This window comes from Harmonia axyridis, chromosome 1, assembly GCF_914767665.1.
Source record: "Harmonia axyridis chromosome 1, icHarAxyr1.1, whole genome shotgun sequence".
NCBI lineage: Eukaryota > Metazoa > Arthropoda > Insecta > Coleoptera > Coccinellidae > Harmonia > Harmonia axyridis.
Window position 1 is genome coordinate 54,797,312 of NC_059501.1, and position 22,716 is coordinate 54,820,027.

At 35.2% G+C, this 22,716-nt stretch overlaps 1 protein-coding gene across 1 annotated transcript in view; it reads left to right on the forward strand.

The window, feature by feature from the left end:
- The window catches only part of LOC123671608 (hemicentin-2), a 425,727-nt gene that overhangs the window by 274,804 nt on the left and 128,207 nt on the right, over window positions 1-22,716 (forward strand). The window lies entirely within an intron of this gene.

Consider the following 22,716-nt stretch of genomic DNA (forward strand, 5'->3'; position numbering starts at 1 on the left):
ATTTCAGTTTATGCATTCTAGTGACATCTGTACCTATCGCATCTTGGCAGTTGGTATGACTGTTATGAAAATTGACAGATTACGGAAAATAAATTTACATCGTACGTTTTGAATTCTGCAAAAATTTATAATTACGCATTTAATTCTTGCAGACAACCACAAAACGAAAAATATAACTGAAAACAATTAGTTCATTATAGCACTGTATTTAGAACTGTAATGAATTCATTACGACACTGAAATAGAGAAAGGACTTTAATTGTCGTTTCTTTATTTATAAGTTAGATAATTTGTAAATAGTTGCTTCATTCATAAAGCAACATATATGAGTTTAGTTTATTTATTAAATTCCAAAAGAAAGACCCTTCAACCATTACTAATCATATCCTTATATCGTGAATAACGTGAAAGAACGTATTATGTAACATGTTGAAAATTCATTCACCGCACTTCTACTCTTATTTTTTTTTGTCCAGAAGACAGGCATTACTTCGCCGTGTAAACAGATTGAACATGAGGAAAAAGCCGTCGAAACTATTTCAACTCTTTGTTCTCGTTTGTTCTTGAGTCCCATTCGGATTACTGTTTGAACTAAGTTGGTGATAGAATGTTTTCATTGTGTCCCTTCACGCCTTAAAAACCACTTTCGCATACTGAGTTCACAATGGAATTGCAATTTTTGGGGCGTACCTAAGCTTAATTGAATTACCTTTTTTGGGTTATATACATAGAGAGAAATTGGATTTGAATTATACAATGATGTTCTCTTTATGATAAAATAAATAGGGTCTTTCAGAAAATGAGGATTCGACTTCAGAGGTGATTTTCCCAGACATTTAAACACGAAAAATTCAAAAGAATAGTATGTCCAAAATCCTTGTGTCATTAACATACAAGCACATTTCCCGGAAAAATTGATAATGATAATTCAGAAAGCATAAATTGTAATTAAAAAAAGCAAATTGAATTTCAGAAGATCGAAATTGTTATTCGGAATTGAAAGTTGTTTTTCTGAATAGGAAATTTGAAATTCAGAAGAAGAACGTTATGTTCAAAACGATTATTTTTATTTCAGAATGGCAATATGTCATTGATTCAAGAAAATTGGGATTTGAAAATTTGTAATTTAGAAATACGAAATTGAATTCAGAATTGGTTACATGTACTTCAAAATTAAGTAATAAAAATGAATAGCTATATCTACGTATGTAGTACCTGTTTTGAATATTGTAGTGGTACCTCAGTTTCGGTACTGTTCTGAATTACAAATTTTATCATCTGAAGTCAAATTGTTAACCCCTGAAATACAATATTAGGTTTGCAATTTGGCTTTCACCGTTTTGCAATAGATGGTTGTAGCGGTAAGTGGTAGTCGAAATAAATAGATTGTAGATGTCATACAATAAGTTTAGGTATTTGTGAACATAACGCCATCGAAATATTAGTCGATTCGTGTCTGCATTACGGAGTTATTCTCGATTGAACATGTCAGCTTCCGAGCTAAATTCTCGTCATTTGCGGGAGGTTTCAATTTTATGCTTCAATATGAATAAATCGGTGGCTGAGGCTCATCGAATGCTCTCAAATACCTATGGTGAGGCCGCTATTAGTGAAAGAACGTGCCGAGAGTGGTTTCAACGCTTCAGGAACGGTGACTTGGACGTCGAAGACCAGCGGTGGAAAGAGAGAAGGTTTAAGAAGATGTAGAATTGGAGGCATAACTAGATCAAGACTCGTGTCAAATAAAACAATAATTGGCAGGATTTTTGAGAGAGACACAACATACCATTTTGGAATGCCTGAAAGTCATGGGAGTGATTCCGAAACATGGAAATTGGGTGCCGTACGAGTTGAAACCAAGAGATGTTAAACGGCGTTTGTCTTTTTGTGAACAACTGCTTACAAGGCAAAGATGGAAGGGATTTTTGCATCGCATTGTGACTGAAGACGGAAACGGGTTCATTACGATAATCCCAAGCGCAGAAAATCATGAGGATATGTATTGGATTTGATTTTAAGAATGATGATTTTTTTCTTTCTATCGAATTTTTTTTCGTCATGTTCTTATACAAGGTTATTCTTTGGACTATTTTGAGGATATTTCATCATCAGATTATTTTTGAAAAAGCGCTTTGTTGCGAAGATATAGATAGCATGAAAAAAATGTTCAACAAATGACAATTTATTACTTAAAATTACCTGTAACATTTCTTAACCCCCACAATTTTTAAAATGGCTACCTGCAGCTCGGATACAACCATCCAAAATTCTCCTAATAGACTGCTGACCTCTTTCAAAAACATAAGGGTCGTTTCTTATAGAGTCACACAGAGCAATTATCCGATGTCTTAAATCGTCTAGATCTTTCACGGGCCTAGTAGTAATGGCTTTAGATGGCCCATAGGAAATAATCCAGTCGGTGTAAGTCCAGGGATCGACTAGGCCATCCGTGAAGTTCACCTCGTCCAATCCAGCGATCTCCGATGAAAATGTTTTTCGATCTAAATCTTCGCAACAAAGAACTTTTTCAGGAATCATCAAAGGATGAAATATCTTTAAAATAGTCCGAGGATGAACCTCTCGAATTTTTGCGGCATGTTTACCAAACATCTATATGCGATTCCACTCCGTCTTTCTCTCTGAGGAAAGAATAGGATATAAAATTATTTTTAATTTTTTTTGCGAAAAATTCACAGTTGAAGATTTATAATAGCAGTTTACTCCCAAAAAAACTCATATATGTTCCAACTGTACATAAAACACAAACTCCATGTCGGAGTCCAAGCCATGATTGCAAAATATGACGTCGGAATGCATCACTGGCATGTATAAAACCTCGTTCCTATGATGCATCATGGCACGTGACAGCAAGCGTTCCGACTTGCGGAATGTTCCAGCGCACGGCAAAAATCACAATGGGGATGATATACAACTGGATGGACCATCGACGTGTGCTGCGAGAAACAAAAGAATAATTTATAATGCAGTCATCGCGCCATTTTGGACGCTATTGCAAACGGCTTTCAATACGGTCCTCGGATTTTCCATGCAGAAATTGGACGATAATGCCGGTATTGATGGCTGTAATGTGCCATATAAAATGCATAAGATAAGATATTTCTTTTGGACCAGTTCCATCATCGATTTTCAAGATTTGCCTCCGCGTCCTCTTCAGAGTCGTTTTAGCGGTTTGACTAAGTGAGCTATGATGTGCTCCAAAATGGACCCATTGAAAAAACACATGATTTATTTATCCAAATTGAGGAATAGTTGTTCCGTTCTCACTGTTTGATTAAATGGAAAATTTTTCGAAAATTCTAAAAAAATTCAAAAATTTTTCCTTTTATGTCATATGCACACAACCAATCAGAGCAACATTATCAGAAAACAGATCCCATGGGCTATCACGTTACTTTGAAAGGGTGCATTCAACAGAAAGATCGGTAGCGTAAGTAGCTCCGCACTGATAGGTGTCAGTTATAATATCGATTTTTATTTCCAAGTTTGCTTACGGTATTAGATATTAATTTTATTCTTCATAATATGGGGAGTTTATTCAGAATATTTCAAAATATTAATAAAAGTATAATTTTCAGTTTTCATTATTGCTATATTTAAAATTTAAATTTCGTCCCAAAATCACTGTACAACTGTCACTAATGTCAGTTACTCAACATGTTATAGTATATCCAAAGTCACTAGGAGGAAGATAATACAAGGGTTGGCCAAGTTTTCAGAAATTCTTTTGGGGTCAGTCAATTTATGGTCTCACAATACTTTCAAATAAACCCTAGTATTTAGCGGATTGCGGTATCCACTTCAAAGAGACATCTATGGCCGAGCGTTTTTATGGACTAGTTCAAGTGACTTTGGATATACTATACCAAAAAATAGCATAAAATAAATTCGCTACCAAAGATGGCGACCGCTCCATAGCGGAAACTGATAGAATGCGTTCAGCAGAAAATTCATAGAATATGGACAACTGTTTCACAATTGTTTAGTCTGCTGAACGCGCTCAATGAAATTTGATTATTTATTTCTATAGTAGAGTAGTTTGGAAATTCCGGAAAGCATAGAAAGAAAATAAAAGTCGATATTTCTTCAACTAAATTTGAAATGATTGAATTGTTATTAATTATTCATAATTGAAAATTTAATTGGTTTACACATTATGAACAATCCTAACGAATAATCAATTACAATTCATGAAATATCAAATTCAGATATCGAAACATACTCCTATACTCAAATATTGGATAGAGTAGTTACTTTGTGATAGATAATTTGCATTAAAAAATGAAATACCTTTGTTTATCCACTCCTATTGAATTATACAGGGAGTCCCGGGAAGAATGCGACAAACAGATAACATAAATGAAGGTCATCATGGAGGATTCGTATCAAGAGGTTACAATCGCCGTCGTTTGGGATATACAGGGTGATGTTCATCTCATGGGTGAAATTTGACAATTCAATTTCTCTTCAATTTATCCACCGAATAATTTCAATTTTTGAAGTTTTGTCACCCTTTACTATCACCATCCTTCAATATTTTTGAAATCGAATAAATCAGATTCGGACTAGGAAAATTTTAGACTTTTTCTATGAATATTGGATCCGTTGATATCATGATTTCTTTTTCGTTTCCATAACCACAAAGAATGAATTCATAATGAAAATTTCTGAATCATAGCTTGCCACTGTCATACAGGGTGATCAATAAATATTCCCTTATGAAAGACATTTCATAAGTAGTTCAAGAAATATGGAATTTATCGGTAGAATTATTTATTGCAGTATTATTATTATTATTTATTGCAGTATTTTTACCCTTTTCGAATGCCTCCCCTGAATTTTCCTCAAATTATTTAGGAAAACTTTTTATCAACAAACTGGATAAAGAATAGAACAAAAACAGCTAATAAATTGAAAATATTCGAACTTGAAAACTACGAATCGAAAACAAAATAAATAAAATATTTTCAGTTCAGCAGGCAATATTCGACATCCCCATAATAAATAATCCAAGGGTGTTAGATAAATGGATCGAGGAGGCCAAGCCACATTTACACCTCTGCCATACATCTGTTGTCAAAAGTCTCAGTCAAATATTCGCTCAATTCTTTTGGTAACTGCGCATTAGCTGCAATATGTTGTAACCACAATGTTTCTATTGGATTGTCTTCTAACAAACAAAATTTTGTTTTAAAAAATTTTCATGAATTTCTCCTGTCTATCTATTTTCCAAAATATTAGGGTGAATCAGACGATTGTTGTAGATAACGCATCGAACATTGGAGAATCTAACTTGGGAATTTTTATGAATAACTGATTATTGAATATCCTGAGCCCTTACGTGAAAATTACGGGAAAATGTTGATTCCATTCCTGTCAATGTAGAAAATATTGTTGGTTTTAATCATGCTATTTTTTTAAAACAAATGAGAATCGTATAAAAACATATGAGTTTTTCCAGGTGTGTATAATACACACCTGTTCGGTGCGTTCCTCCCGACTCACCCTGTATTACTTCACTTGTGTCCTTTTTGAATCACAAAAACATTTCATCAGTAGATTTTCCTGCTGCATCTTTCACAAGTGGAACGTACTACACCTAAAATGATAAAAGTCAAAGAAGAAATTTTTCCCCTTCAATTCGTGAAGTTGAAGTTGTAAAGTTCTTAGAGAATGTGCTTGTCCACTTTCCTCTCATCTATCGCTTTGATCATTCGATACTTCACGTCTGCCATCTCGGCGTATAGCACTTGTGACGCCAATTTTCAGTAGTACACATAAACGGAGCGCTGCCAACAACCGACCAATGAGTCTTGTTCTATTGTCGATAAAGTTTGTGGGAAAATAACTGACATTTCTCTCCGTGTTTTAATAGAAACTCTTCGATTTCAACGAGCTCACATGGTTTTCTCGCAGGATGTACCTAACAATTTTTTGGAATATTTGAATGTCTGAACATTTTCGAGATGAAGCTTGTACAAATCGTTTTTCGCATGTTTCAAGAGTGCTTAATTGAAAAAATAAAACAGAAAGATTTGGATAGGACAATTAACTTTTTAATATTCATTGTAAAAAAGTAGGTGGTTATAATGTTTATTGTTATTGATGATTGAAGATAAATTGGTTTAAAAATCACAATTAATATAATACTTTAGCACTCGTAAGTTTGTAACGTTTCAATTTTGTAATTTAGCCCCTGACGAAGAAAATAATATTTAGCAGAACGCTTAAAACAAGCAATGGAGAGTATGTATATGAAATATATTGAGGTTCATTTTGTGACACTCTTGAGCGCATACTTAAACAGCCATTATCTCGGTCTGTAGAATCGAGGGCTCACTTCCCAGGGCTTTAAAGATCCTCAGTTTAGGTCCATATATCCTAATGCCAGTGCCCTTCTCAGATTTCGATCTATCGGTGAACCATATGGATGACTTTTTGTCCAGACGATTTACGACCACACAGGGATTTCCATGGATACAGAATTCATGCTTCATCGTAACTTTTATAATTCAGTGAAATCTTCAGAATCCTCATCATCGATACTGGAGAGTATAAATGAATTGGAAGCAAGCGCAGTCGACAGCTCAGAATCGCTCGAAATAAGGAGATTAGTTTATAGTCTCTTCTTGCGAATACTGACGGTTTTTCGTCCATTTGAATAGGAGGACTTCGGGCAATTGGAACCATATGGATGACTTTTTGTCCAGACGATTTACGAGACTTATTGCACTAGGACGGTCATTTATAACCGTTTCAAAGGGCGTTTCAAAATCGTAGGTGGTTGGCATAACATCCGATGGTTTTGCTAGGAGGCCTAAATCTAATTGATGCAGTATCCTCATATGTCCAACCCTGTTTCCAGGAAGGAGCTTTCCATCAAGGAAAATTCTTATTGCTTTCAGGAGGCTACATTTCTTCACATGTAGATGTAAGGGAGACAAGTCCAGTATGTTCTCCAGCACTGCTGTGGGAGCTGTGCGCATAGCCCCTGTGACACCAATGGACGTTAGCCTTTGAAGTTTCTGCAGCATGGTTTGTCCACCATGTTAGAGATGCATAGGTGACAATAGGGCGTACCACCGCTGTGTATAACCACAGTACTATTTTCGGTTTCACTCCCAATGTGTTTCCAAAGAGACTTTTGCAGGTCCACATAGCCGCCGTGGCTCTGGAAAGAGTGTTATCTATATGTTTCCCCCAGTTCAGTTTACTGTCCAGGATAACACCTAGATATTTGCACTCACTAAAGGAGTGCAGACTCTGACCATTCAGGACCAGAGCGCTGAGGTCGAGATTCCTTCGTCTAGTGAACGGAATTATTGATGTTTTCGATGGGTTGACAGTAAGCCCCTCTTCCTCGCAACATTTTTCAATAATTCTGAGAACAAGTTGCATTCGGCTTCTTAGTGAGCCCCCATGTTTGCCTCTAACAATCACAACTATGTCGTTGGTGTAAGCCTGAACGTTAAAGCCCCTCCCTGAGGGCATCCCCTGCACGTCAGCACGGTCACTTCGATTTCTCCCAGATAGGCTGTAACGGTTCGTCCTTTCAACATAGCTGATTCAAGAGAAGTTATTAGATGTTCATTTCATTGTGAAGATAAAGATGCCATTAAAACGATATCAGCCAAATGCTCGCGACAGCTTCCTTTGCAGCACCATGTCCTTTTCATGACCAATTCTCACATTTTCGGCTGCATGTCCTTGATAATTTTAAGAATTCCATCTTTGAGGTCTTGAACCAATTGTGAAGCATTGGCAGCGACCTCATCTTCCACGTGACCCCAATGAAAAAAGTTTTAAGCTAAGAAATCAAAAGATCTCGGTGGCTAATTCTGATCGCCTTGTCGAGAAATAACACGGCCCGGAAACTTGTAAAATTGCGATTGATCTGATGCTTGGGTGGTAAGTAACGTCGGCTTGTTGTTTATACCTAAGTCTTTATGTACTACGGTCTACAGTAGCAATATTCTCATCAGTTTTAGAGCAACGCACAAGGTTTCGATTCTTCATTTTACTAACTTGTTCAACAGCTCAAATCTTTACAATAGTGAAACACTATTGCCAGCCGAGATGGTAATGACGACCCGAAAGTACTTGAGATTGCTAGATTTTCCAAAGTTGACTGCAAAATTTTCAGCATTTCTGTAATAGATTTCAACAACTTAAATGTGTTGTGGAAGAGCGTATCTTTTCATATTTAGTTATGGTGTAGTTTTAAGTTGTCAAATGTCAGTAGATGACAGCTCCACAAGATACAGCTGCCACTTGGCGGACTTCTTTAAATAGAACCTCACATTGGAAAAGCCTATATTAGTGACCTCACAAAACCTGAAAACTGTTCATCATAGTATTATTCTGAATTTTTTCACTCAACTGTTGATTTAGTTTTCTTCCATATAAGTATAAGGTGTGTGAATAAGTCTTTCCCGTTTTTTGTAAGAGATGGCGCCACCAATACTGTGCGAGTATTCAATGGTTACATATGTCATAATCAAAGCTTATTCATCTGTCAACAATTCCACACTAACACATTAGTTGAAATTTTTTCGCATCATAAATTTTTGAAATCTTGAAAATGTCGAAATTTGAGCCGAGTCGACGTCATTTGCGGGAAGTTTCACTTTAATGGTTCAATTTGAAGAAATCTGCTGCCGAGGCGCATCGGTTGCTTCAGGAAGCTTATGGAGAAGGTTGTGTCGATGATTCAAGTGTTCGCGGATGGTTTCGACGCTTCAAAAGTGGCGATTTCGACGTGGAAGACAAGGAGCGTTCCGGGCGGCCGCAAATCTTTGAAGATCAAGAATTGGCGACTTTGCTTGATGAAGATTCGTGTCAAACGCAAGAAGAACTTGCTGAAGCATTGGGAGTTGACCGAACAACCATTTCCAAGCGTTTGAAAGCCATGGGAATGATCCAAAAGCAGGGAAATTGGGTGCCGTACGAACTGAAGCTGAGAGACGTCGAACGGCGTTTTTTCACTTGCGAACAGCTGCTTCAGCGACATAAAGGAAAGGGTTTTCTGCATCGTATCGTGACTGGCGATGAAAAGTGGATCCGTTACGATAATCAGAAGCGAAGAAAATCATGGGGACTACCCGGCCATGCATCATCATCGACGGCCAAGCCAAATATTCATGGCGCCAAGCTCATGCTCTGTATATGGTGGGACCAGCTAGGTGTGGTTTACTATGAGCTTCTGAAACCGAATGAAGGGATCACAGGCGAGGTCTATCGACGACAATTGATGCGTTTGAGCCGCGCACTGCGAGAAAAACGGCCACAATACTCCGACAGGCACGACAAAGTTATTTTGCAACATGACAATGCTCGCCCACATGTTGCACAGCCGGTGAAAACATACTTAGAAACGCTCAAATGGGAAGTCCTACCCCACCCGCCGTATAGTCCAGACATTGCTCCGTCTGATTACCATCTCTTCAGATCGATGACGCATGGCCTGGCTGACCAGCACTTCCATTCTTACGAGGAAGCCAAAAAATGGGTGGATGACTGGATAGAGGCCAAACCGGTCGAATTTTTTCGCAACGGGATTCGTATGTTGCCAGAAAGATGGGGAAAAGTTGTAGCTAGCGATGGCCAATACTTTCAATAATTCATTTGTAACCATTTTTTCACAATAAAGGCTCAAAATTTGAAAAAAAACGGGAAAGACTTATTCACACACCTTATAAATTCTTGGTTTCTCCGGTTACAGTGATGAGAAAAAATGTTTTCATATAATTGAACAATCATAACTCAAAGAGGTTTTATTTTATCTTTCAAACAAACGGATAAACAAAAGCCGAAATTCCAGCGTATATTAAAACCATATATCCCGTCATCAGAACTCTAATTCAATCACCAGAAAGATAAAAACCACACAGGGATTTCCATGGATACAGAATTCATGCTTCATCGTAACTTTTATAATTCAGTGAAATCTTCAAAATCCTCATCATCAATACTGAAGAGTATAAATGAATTGGAAGCGAGCGCAGTCGACAGCTCAGAATCGCTCGAAATAAGGAGATTAGTTTATAGTCTCTTCTTGCGAACACTGACGGTTTTTCGTCCATTTGAATAGGAGGACTTCGGGCAATTGGAACTTTGGAATATATTCTTCAACAGCGCTCATTTATGTACCGGCGGAAGCTCATAAGCGTGAAAGCTTTTATATTCGGATGAAAAGAACTCCGCGAGTTCCCGAGAGTCGGAACAGGAAAAAGTCGGGATTAGAGAAGTATCTATTTCAATTTGGCCTCCATTGAGAGTGTTTCGGTTGATGCCGTTGAAAATATTACTGAATCTGAAAAATTGCATTTATTCCAGGATGCTTTCAAGCTCAAAGGTTCTCTCGCTTTTTATCCGCGACGAGTAGTTCTTCGAAGCCGCAGATGAGATAATGGTTTGATGAATGATGGTAACCAGATGCTGGAAGTTGAAATCGTTTGGTTTTTGAAGGGAAACTTCGGTATAAGAGCTATTGGTTTGGAATAGAATAAGACACTTCACGTTAGGGGAACTGAAAACACTTGCGCTCATGAAATGAAACTGAGTCGAATCTTAGAGATGTTGTACAACAAGAATTAATACTGCTGCTCTCTGTATTTCGGTCTAAATTTTCGATCATAATGTTTGGTCCATAATTCCTGAAGAAGGTGTCGGCCATGAATTTTTGTTTGATAAATTAACATACACAGGGTTAGAACTATTTAGAGGGACACTACAGGGATATCGAAAATCATTTGAAATACAGGATGGCTCTGATTACACAAAAGTTGAGTTATTTAGAGATGAATGTGTTGGTGTGAACAGATCCAAAACATCTTCAATGTTTCCCGAGATATCTCGAAAAAACTGAAAATCGAGATTTTCTTTTTTTTTTGTAGGTACTACTCATTGGTTCCTATGGAGATGATTTCACGAAATTCGGTTTGTAGCCATTGTTCAATAAAGAGATTCTGATGGTGTCAGATTTTTTCTGTTTTCCATTGTTTCAGAGACGCGATAGTTGATTATTTTTCCAAAAAAAAATTTTGCAGAGTTAACTGATTTTTAAAATAGTCTAGAGACTATTTATGATCAATTGTTTCACCATTTGAACTTCCGGTTTTCAAGAAAACAGAAGATTTTTTCTTGCAAAATATATTTCAAAATATTTTACCATATTTTTTTGAATGCTCAATCGATTCTGAATCCGAATATGTAAATATTTTATATTCATTCAAAACAATTCCATTCGAAATCAACCCAAGGAAATTCAGATTTCACATTCAGAAAATATATCCATGTGTCTGTAGTTTAATTAATATTTTATTGTCAAATTTTGAAGTTTTCATTTTCGATTATAATAAAAGCTGAAATATAATGCTGTTTTATAATCTCTCATTTCTTCTACTTCTTTAACAACGATAGATATTATAATCGAGAGTAAAAATTTGACAATCAAATATTTATAGAACCATAGACAAGAAGTTGATTTTGAATAGAAAAGCTTGAAATAAATATAAAGCTACCAATTTATTCCTATTCAAAATCGATAAATCATTCAGAAAATATGAAAAAATATTATAAAAAATATTTAACAGAAAAAAAAAACTTCAAATGAAGGAACAATTGGTGGGAAATTGGCTATAGACCATCTAATTTTTGAAAATCAGTAAAATTTACAAAAAAAAATTTTGGAAAAACGGTTTTTCATCAATAACTTTCCATGCCTTGTTTCGTTATTTTTTCAATAATATATTTGGATAACCCGTGAAAAAATACTATCATTTCAATGGTACACTTTTCAGTTTTGCTGAAATTCGCTTACGTGAAACACCCTGTACCAATGCATCTTTTCCGGGGGTAACAATTTCAATATTCGGTGAGATTTTGTTATCACGGTGTGGACTCATGAGTGCCGTTGGGTTAAAAATTACTGTGAGACAAACTGGTGTTTTCATAGAAGTGAATTGACGTGTCTACTATACATATATGTATGTACCTAAGTATAATAGATGCGTTGCGCTGCATCGAATTTAGTATATTTCTGCCTTTACCGTTAACACATTTGAAGATATAAAAAGGAGTTGAGTTATAGAAATTAATATCTGCACAAACATTCCAATCCAATCGACAACAGAAACGTGATCAAGACACTTATAGAGAGAATATATAAACGAGACTTCATTAAATGGTTATATCTTGATAGAATCCGAAGAGCAAAATGTCTTCAAATACAAGAGAACTGGTCTCTAAGAATATTTCAGAATTTTATAACGAGAAAACATTTTCGCTTTTTATAGCATGAGTGACCAACAAAATGGGGAAACGTCTTGAAAGACATAGAACATAGAATCAATCAACAAACCAACAAAAAAACTGGGACATGTCTTAAGAAGTGGTAAAGATAAATTGTTTCGAATTCTAAAGCTGACGTATATAGATTATCTGGCTGGAAAAGTTTACATTAGGACTACAAAAAGAAGTATTCGAACCAGAAACACGATCGGTGTTGTCGATTAAACCCAACAATCATCCAACATGCTCTCACTGATGGACACCACGTTTAATTCTCAAAGACAAATTCTTTAAAATATTATGAGCTTTTACCCATGAGAATAGAGGCTGTCGATATATAAAAAACATTCGAAAAACATTAACAGAAGAGAAATTCGAAGAGTGAATATCAGTTGGTTATAAGCAATATATCACATCTAAATTAAACCTGACAGAAATGGTGGGTATGAAACATATGCTTCTGCCCTCTCCAGTGGAGAAAGAATAAATAACGCATCTGAGCACAATCTATATTCAGTTCAGAGGAATCGATTTACAATTTACAATCTATGACCTAGAAATCTTTGAGGATGGCAACTGCCGCAGAAGGTAAAACTAAACGTCAGGTGAATAATGATAGGTTGAAAAGCCCTTAATTTTTGAACATTGTTATCTTGACGTAGTAGCCTTCAACATTATACATTGAATATTTTGTCAAACTAAATGATTAATATTGAATGATATGCAGGTCGTCCACAAAAATTTAATATTATCATTTGAAAGAAATACCTAGAATTGATAAATAAAATACAACGCAGGGTGAATAGGGCGGATAGCCACAATGAGAAAAACAAAAACCATAAATTGAGGTCAACTAGGTGAAGTCATATTGAGAGGTTTAAATCGCGCCCAAAGTCTTAGTTCAGGATTAAGGATATACAGGAATTCAAGTTTTGTCACACTTCTCAACCACCTGCGTTTAACATTTCTGAGATTGAAGACATCAGGACCGGAGTAAGAAAATTTTCGACTTTTTTCAACTACATTGTTGTCAGATCACCTTATCAATATACATATCAAATTAATTTGCATAACCCAGGAAAAATAATTCAATAGTGAAATCCAAAATCTTTACGCAGTATTGCAATACATGAGATAAATGAAGATTTTGAATTTTGATTGATCGATATTTCACAATGCATTGTTCAAAATGTCACTAATTACTATAACTTCATCATCACTTATCACTTTTCTATCACATTATAAATCTTGAATGAAACGGAATTAATCCCTTCACCGAAAGCTTCAAATTTTGACAGGTTCATTCGATATCAACTTGAATAAAAAATTTTTTCAAACGGTTCCTGATATTTTCAATTTCACAATTTTTGAACGCACGTGGTCAAGAAGGATGACAAAACTACAAAATATGAAATCACTCTGTAGATCAGTTCAAGATTTATTAACTTTTGAAATTTCATCCGAATATCATTCTGTATATTCCAAATCAAGATACTAAGGTTACCTAATCGACAGGAGTTCACCTTGATGACCTCAATTTATTGTTTCAGTATGTTTCAATTCTCCCGAAAAACCTACATTTCATCATAATTCATTGTATCATCTTCAAAATATGCCGTATCCAAAATAATAATAATATTAAAGATTTCATTTGGATAAACAGATATTTATGGATTAGTCAGAATTTTATAAGAAAGAGATACCTACATTCTTTAGTTAACATTGGATCGTGTATATTAATGTGAGCGATGTCATTGAAGTGATCCTAGCAGTAATTTTTTCAAGGTTCTCAATATCTTCACTTTGTATCTCTTCAAATTTTTATGATTATATTATAATAATATAAAATATTCCATATACATTCCGAACAAATTCAGGATATTGTTCTCTTAGTTGTTTAGAGTCGGAAAGTTCTTTTAGTTAGTCTTATATACCAAAATGCTTTTTTTCCAAACAGGGTCGGCGTTAGGGGTGAAACAGTGAAGGGACCGTTTCAGGCGTCTCTCTTTGAGGGGCAGTAATTCTGCACAGTTTGCTCGCCGCATTTTCATTCATCATCGATACTTAAACACAAATAAGGTTGTTCCGCTCCGATGGGTTTGTCAGAATTTCCTATTACCCTCATCGAAAGAGGCATAAAATCTTCATTTGTTTCACAAACTCGAAAACCGCTAGAGATAGGATCAAGGAAGTTAATACATAAATAATCAAGAAGCTTCAACCAACCTGAAAAAGTAAAAATTTACATGGTGTTCTATTTGAAAAATCGAAGTTTTGTTAGTATATTTTACATAAGCGCTAAAACTGCAGCGCTCAAAATATTTTAGATCGATAAGGCAGTGGTACCTACCGAAGAAACCAAATTTTCAATAAAATCGTACATCCGTTCTCCGTAAAAGGCTAGGGTACCATCGACCATGGTCCACATGTACATTAAGAATTTCAATGATTGTCATAAAATCCTGCATTCTATTTGTTTTTCGCTCTAAAATGTAAACATTGTTTTTTTGATTTTGAGTGATGAATTAGTTTTGAAGAAACAGTCAAGTAAGTGTAGTTTTAAAATTGTGATATTCAATGTTTTCTATTTTACAGAAACTGATTTGATTATTGTAAAGTCCTTCCTTGAAAAAGGCCATTATGCGGCCGAAACATATGTAGGATAATCTTCATCAAAATTTCAGGAATACATCCAACAGAATTAAAATTATATCGAAATGAATTGAATGAACTGTAGTGACTATGTCTGCTCAACAGATGGCGGTTTGGGTTTCGCGCCACACTTTATTTTGGCCCCGGCAGTTTCATAGTGGTCGCGTGGTTGTAGCATAGTCACCTCTCCACGAAGGTGTGAGAGGTAGAGATCGCTGGATAGCTTAACAGATGAGTCCACTTGGCTCGAGAACAACTCGCCAAAGAACAACCGCCGTAGTTCAATTATCGACAGTGTGATCAACTTAGTTTCGGGAAGAGTAAAGTTGATTTGAAGCAATATTTTTCCACTTCCGCTGAAGGCGCGAGAATATCCACGAAGTTCTGTTATTCTGGAGAGGTCAGAGTGAAAGCAATTTCAAGCAATAAATCGACTCTTTCTCCGGCCTTCTTGTCGCCAGCAAGAATTCCATTTACTTATTCCAATACTGAACTGGATGTTTTGCTGTTTTCCTGTCAGTTAGAATGAATAATTAGTGCCGTATCTTCGAAAAGTGTGTTCCTATTGAATATTCATAATTTAACGAACATCAACTTGAATTAGCATCAAAAGATAGATAAAAAGCAAAGATGATTCAACGTCACTATCATGAATATTTGAAAATTATGTCTCGTCAGTAATTGTCATTCATTTTGAGTCAAGATAATCCATTTTATGAAGTATTAATTGAACAGGTTGAATGTACGTGTTCAACATTTTCTGTTTCTGTAAGACCTCTCCAAAGCTTGGTCAGCTTATACAAGTCATGTTTTGTGTAGAATTTACAACTACGTTTCATCGCCTTTACAAGCACAACTGTTAATTTTGTCCCAACAGCGAGAGGTTGAACGGTTGCTCGTAACCATAAAATTTCGTTTCTCTAAATATGTGGCCAATCCGTTCTTTCTCCACATCTTGTGGAACGAAAATGAAAATCAGGGTCAGATTTTCACCACCAAACGTTTTCACAAAGTGATAATGATGATAATTTACAATTAGAACTAAATAGACCAAGAAGTTCGATGTTGAAGATGATGCTTCAGAAGAAATACCTATCAGGGATGAAGGGTTGAAAAAATAAAAATACTACTTCCAATCCAATTCAGGAGATGGAGTGATTCTTCGAACAATAATTCACTAACAATATCCTTATACTTGATCTATTCAAAATGATGATTTCAGATGAAGATGAAACAATATTTTTCCCAGATGAATTTGAAATATTTTAATTACTTGTAGATGATAATCAGCGCAAGAAAAACTGTATATTAATTGTCACTTCAGCAAGACGAATAATAAATTATGTATGGCTTGTGAATTTTACGCCGCCGAAAATTGATGTGTTGCCTATAGATTGCAGCAGGTCATTCAGAATTTGGAAGCGAACTAACGAACTTCGAGCGAGAATATCTCGGATTTACACATATTTCATGGTTAGATTTTGCCATTTTATCATTATTATTATTATAGAAAACTAGCCCCTTCGTGGCTTGTTTTTGAATATTGATGTTTTGGAAGAATATCAATGCCTTTTGCACTTAAATTCTACAAACATTTTATGGCAAAGGGCTTGAACTGACAACCTCCGGCTCAGGATAACGTAATACTAATTGCACTATCAATTCGTATGATTTACAAATTTCATTTTCTAATTTCGACAATAAAAACTAATGTGATTATCATTATGTATAGCTAGTCAAGTCTTTCACGAATTCAATTACAATTACTCTGGGGTAATTCCTTCCATTCCATTTTTATTGATTTCAAATTAACTGCTGATGCAAGTTTTTTTGAAATGAATCCGAAAACATTATCAATTTATGAATAAATCATTTGAAAGGAATAGAAGACATAAGACTGCACGTAAACCCGCAATATAGCGCGTGCCAAGAAAGTAACGTAACTCGTCAATAATTCTTGTAAGAAGGATTATTAAGGAAAATCCTCGCAACAGTCGATTTTTAATTTCAAAAGCAAATTATCATATGCTTTTTCGAATTTGATATTTCTCACCCTACTTGATTTTTTTCAAATGAGAATATATGGATTGTTATAAAACGGTGCGAATGAAACGAAAATTGGTTGTGCCGTTTTTTATTAGAACCATAGAAAATAATCATTTGGCTTTGTTTACTCGCTTTTTGAAATCGATGAGTTTCCTATTCAATGATGGAAAATAATTTTAATGTATTATGGGGTGCGTCCTCTGGAAGTAGTCGTGCTTTCATCGCCCGAAAAAAGATCATTGATTTTCGGCTTAAAAACTCAAAAGTCCTGTAGATCAACATTCAGGAACTTTAAAATTTTGTCACTTCCTTGTATTTACATATTGAACTGTCTTGTGCATGTGAAATCTAAACTCTGCAAGTTGATGAAATGTTCTGACTTTCATCACTACCAGACTCGACATGATGGTATTTTATGCATACCACGACACAATTCTCCCACTTTTGCCAGTATTCAATAGAACAATCATTTACCTAACGGATTGAAATCGTTAGATGATAAAACATTTAAGAAGAAGATCAAGTTAATATCAAATGAAAAATGCTTTTATGGTACTGAGGAATTTTTCTCCGATCCTTTCAGTTAGTTATTCATTTCCGTAATTTTTATTTCTTAAACTGTTTGAATTATTATTATTTCATTGTAAATTTTATAATAATTTGCTTTTTACTTTTATTGTAATTATTATTATGTTGACATGTCCTATACATTATAATATGTCTTAAAAGATTAATAAAGATTGAATTGAATTGAATTAAATGTTCGAATTGAGCACCATTGGCTGCTTGACATTGTGCAAGCTGTTCTTCGAAACTCCTCAAAAATTATTCAACGCAGCAACAGGTATTCTTTCGACTTCTTTCTGAATTTTAAGTCTCAAATCTTCTGGCCGATTTTGGTAAACAGTACTCTTCAAATGGCCACAGAGGAATTACTCGAGAAGATTCAAATGTGGATATCATATATCAGGGTGATCCTCTCCTACTAATCCATTTCTCAGGAAATGTAGCCACAAGATACCTCCTCACTTCAATTCCCTAATGCGGAGGAGTACCATTTTGTTGTAGCCAAATATTGTCAGCTACTTGACTGCAGGTAATATTCGATTCCCCAATAACTCTAGATAAGACTCACTAGTCAAATTTCCTGTTCTAATGAAATTTCAATAATATGATGGCCAATTGTGCCCAACCACACATTTAATTTTTAGGGATGTTGGGTGTGAACTGTGAATGGGAATTTGCAGTGGACCAGAAGCGACAATTATGTCAAAGGACAGGCCCATTCAATTAAATAGTAGCTTCATATATAAATAGAATTCTCGATGAAAAGGTATCATCATCATTGCATCTCTCCTGCTTTACTTCACAAAACTGCGCTCGTCGGTCGAAATCGTCATCATATAATTTTTGTGAGCTTCGAATCCTGTATGGGTGAACCTGAGTTATTCTAAGAAGATTACCACTGACTGCTTACTCACATGGAATTCATCGGCCAGTTTTCGTGTTGATTGTGTCGGCTTCTCTTCTATGCAAAGTAATATATCGAGGGCCTTATCGCCACATGTCGTAGTTGAACAATGTTTAACCTCCGACAAACAGTAGATTTACTTATAGGATTTCTGTCTTGATAATGCTCAGTAAAAACTTCGCACACTTGTTCATAGGTCTGTTTGCGATCCTCATGTTCCAAAAATATCAAGATTTCTATTCGCTGCTTTTCACTTAACCCATTCATATCGAATGGAAAATTCTCGGGAAATATGATATTTTTCGCCTTAGAGAGATCAGTTAGCAACTGAAACGATACCATACATTTTGTCATCTTCAGTTGAGCTACTAAATCCACGAAAGAATACTTTTTTAACAACAACTAAAGTTTTTCTTAACTTCCTCACTTTGTTTCGAGAACCCCTCATATGTGTGGAACCGACACCACCATCCTAATCTGTTTATTGTTTTATTTGCGATTTAATACATTTATTCGTAACTGTTTTCAACTTCTGTATAATTTTTTTTTTCATCGTAACATGTTTATTGCAAGAATTTTAAGGTAAAATTTTAGTTTCATTCACATAACTGCATTAATCATCGAATGCCATTTGATGCGATAAATCACAAGCAATTTTTTCCAATAGCAAAAATCGTTGAGGATTAAGAGTATAAACTCCCAACTTCAAAACTGCATGTATTAACTAAGAAAATATAAATCGGCGGGTAGGAGGATATTAGTCAATATTTATCATTTCAAGAATAAGAACCTGACAACAATCACAAATTGTTAATTTTGTATAGAAAAAAAAAGCTTGACAAATTCTTTTTTCACTCATACCGCTCAATGTGCAATCGAATGTCCTTTCATTTGATATATCACAATCCATATATTCCTATTGAAAAAAGTAGAGGCATGTGGAGCGTAAAGGGTGTGGAGCGTAAAGGGTGTGGAGCGTAAATTCAAAAAAGCAAACCTGCTTTTGAAATTAAAAATCCATGTTTTCGTGGATTTCCCTTGATAATAATAATTAGTGAAAGAATAATGGTCTGATTGCAGTTACTCTCTCATCACAAATTGTAAATTATTCCCTGATTTTTTAATAGAAAGCGGCACAACCAATTCTACTTTTAGCCACATCGCTGAATAGGTAATCAAATTACCTTTGATGTATCCTTTTTAAAAAAATGAAGAAGTGAAGTGCAGGGCGTAGGGGGCGAAAAATATAAAATTAAAAAAAACACAGGATAAATTGCTTTTAAAATTAAAAATCGACGGGTGCGAGGATTGTCCTTATCAAATCTACGTGCAAGAATTATTACTTTTTTGGCACGCTGTATTCAATGCGCTCCAATGAAGGCAGTGTAATAATTTATATCGTTGGGAGACTGGAAGTGAGAAAATTGAGTGAAATGAACTAAGATGAGATGATTAGTTACTCATATTCATTAAGGAACATTCGACAGTCCATGCTAGAAATTTCGAGGAATGTATTTAAGTCAGTAATACCTTACACTTTTGGTTCTATGTGCTGCACAAATTCACAAAACTATAAACTGAAAACTTTTTGAGCACTCATTGTCCAAACAGTACATTTTGTCTTTATGTTTGTAATTTTATAATTTTGAGAAAGAAATAATCTCAAACGATAAGGTTCAATTCGCTGATGAGGAATCCATCCTCAAATTGATAATAATAAATCGACTTTCTTCAACAAAGGTACATACATGTAGGATCCAGTCATTGTTCCCTGTATATAATTGACATGGTCAACCGGATGCTTGGAGACCTATTAGTTCCTTCAAGCGTCGAGGGCATGACAGTTTCAATGGATATACAGGGAATGAATTTTTGTTGTAAATAATGTACAAAGGAAGTGTTAATTCTTCGAGGTGTCGAAGACATATCAGGTCGGTTGTGAATCTTAAGAGATTTACTGGGGTTGGGAAAGCTGAAAACGATACGGTGGTACCAGATGTCACATCAACGTATCACGTGCTAGTCCTTCGAGAATATTCGACTTCCAGAAATCCGCGAAGAACTCTTATTGACTTAATTTGACTATGACAGAAAAATCTCCTCTTCATTTTGGAATTAAATTGATGAACGCTCTTCCTAACAGAATAAATATATTTAAAGATGTAACAATTTTTGAGAGAACCCCATATGAATTTATTATGAGGTTGGAACCATATTCATTGTCTAATTTTTTTTTTTTTTCTGTAGATCAACAATTATTTGACGAATTTCAATCTTATTGTATTACAATAACTCTTGAATTCAATAAATATCTATGTATTGAAAATAAACATCATCCACATCAATATCTTTCAATTCCGGCCATGAAAAATCATTGTGGGATGTCTAATTCTCAAGAACGACCAGAAATCGTCAAACCTGGGAACACTACAGGCTACAGCAGCAATATTCTCAGTTGTTCTTGAGTTCACACGGTTTAAATGCGTCACACCATTAACTGCCCTATCAGCTCCAATTGTTTTCACGAGTTTTGCCATTGCTGGCACGACAATCCAAAAGTGTTTTAGTTTTGAGAACTGTGAATTTTCATCATTTTACTGAATTTCAACCATTTTCATGCGTTGTTGAATAATGTATCGTTCCATTTTCAGTAACGGAGTTTAGTACTAGTAATGTATTAGAAATTTTTTTTTAGTATTCATGTAGGCTTGGTTAATCGATTGTCTAGAGGTATGATTCGATTACCTGGCCTTTCGTCTTTTTCTCCGTGACTTTGTTGGATTTGTAATTCTTTTGTAGTTCTTTAGAATTATTCACATCTATTTACAAGCCACAATTATACAGTACAAACTCAGTATTGAGAAGATCTTAATAACGTCTTAATTACAGGTTTCTCACTACGGTACTGAATTTCGTCTTTAACTCGTTTGTTGATTATTCGAAACGTCTTGGATTATCACGTCTCCGTCGTACTTCAAGTTTTCGGTCGTCTCGTCTTTAACTTGTTCGCGACTCGTCTTAATCTAGTCCGCGAAACGTCTTTTCGTCTTACGTCTTAAGTTGACCGCCCGAACTTGACTCGTCTTCGACTTAAGTTAAACTGTACCGTCTGTACCCGTCTTCGGTTTTATTTGAACTGTGCTCTCTGCCGATTGGAACTACCCTCTCTCGAATATAGACCTCCCTTCTCTCGGTTTGACCACACCCTTAAGGGAAGGTACCATCCCCTAGTCCAATGAGAGCTTTTTCCGTACAGCCCCCAAAGATCTTCGCGGATTCCTGGAAATCGAATATTCTAGAAGGACTAGAACAGATGTAACACATATGGTACAACCGTCTTGTTCTCGAACTTTCCCAACCCCAGTAACTCTCTTAAGTTTTACAACCGACATGACACATTCTTCGACACCCCGAAGAATTACACATCCCTTTTACATTATATGTACAATAACAATTCGTTCCCTGTAAATCAATTTGAACTGTCATGCCCTCGACACTAAAAGAAACTAATAGGTCTCCAAGCATCCGGTTGACCATCGCAATTATTTACAGGGAACAATAATTGGATCCTACATTCATTATTTGGCAAAGATCAAAAAATGACAGACTCCAAATTGACAGCTACTCCGATTGCAAGCTATTCATATGAATAATAATAATAATGATCTTTATTTCTTATGTTGAATATATATAGAGCATATAACAAAAGAAAACGTCAAAATAACGATATTCATTCGAAAAAAAAGAAATTTAGTAGCAATTCTCATCTAAAAGAAATGACTTGACCCTCTTCTTGAAAATAAATAAATTTTGAGAATTTTGTACTTCTACAGGTAACCTTGATAATACGCAGTAATGTGATTTTTAGGTGCCAACAAAAATTTTCCTCTGGTATTATAACAGTGTTTGATATCATTAACAAATAAATATCTATTCATGAACACATAATTACAAACTTCAAAAATGTAGATTCCTACCAAAGTGAGTATTTTCAAATCCTTGAAGGATGCGCTACATGATTCTCAAAATGGAATCCCAGTAATTATTCTTATTGCGTACTTCTGCAGTATGAATACTCTCCAAACATCAGTGGACAACCCCATATTTCAAGTGACAGTGAATGCTAATAAAATGAATTGACCTCAATATAGTATTGGTTCAATGAATCCTCTTGTAGCAAAAACCCTTTATTATAACGAATTGAGTGGTCTCGTGATGTTATTTTCTAATTGTTTTTT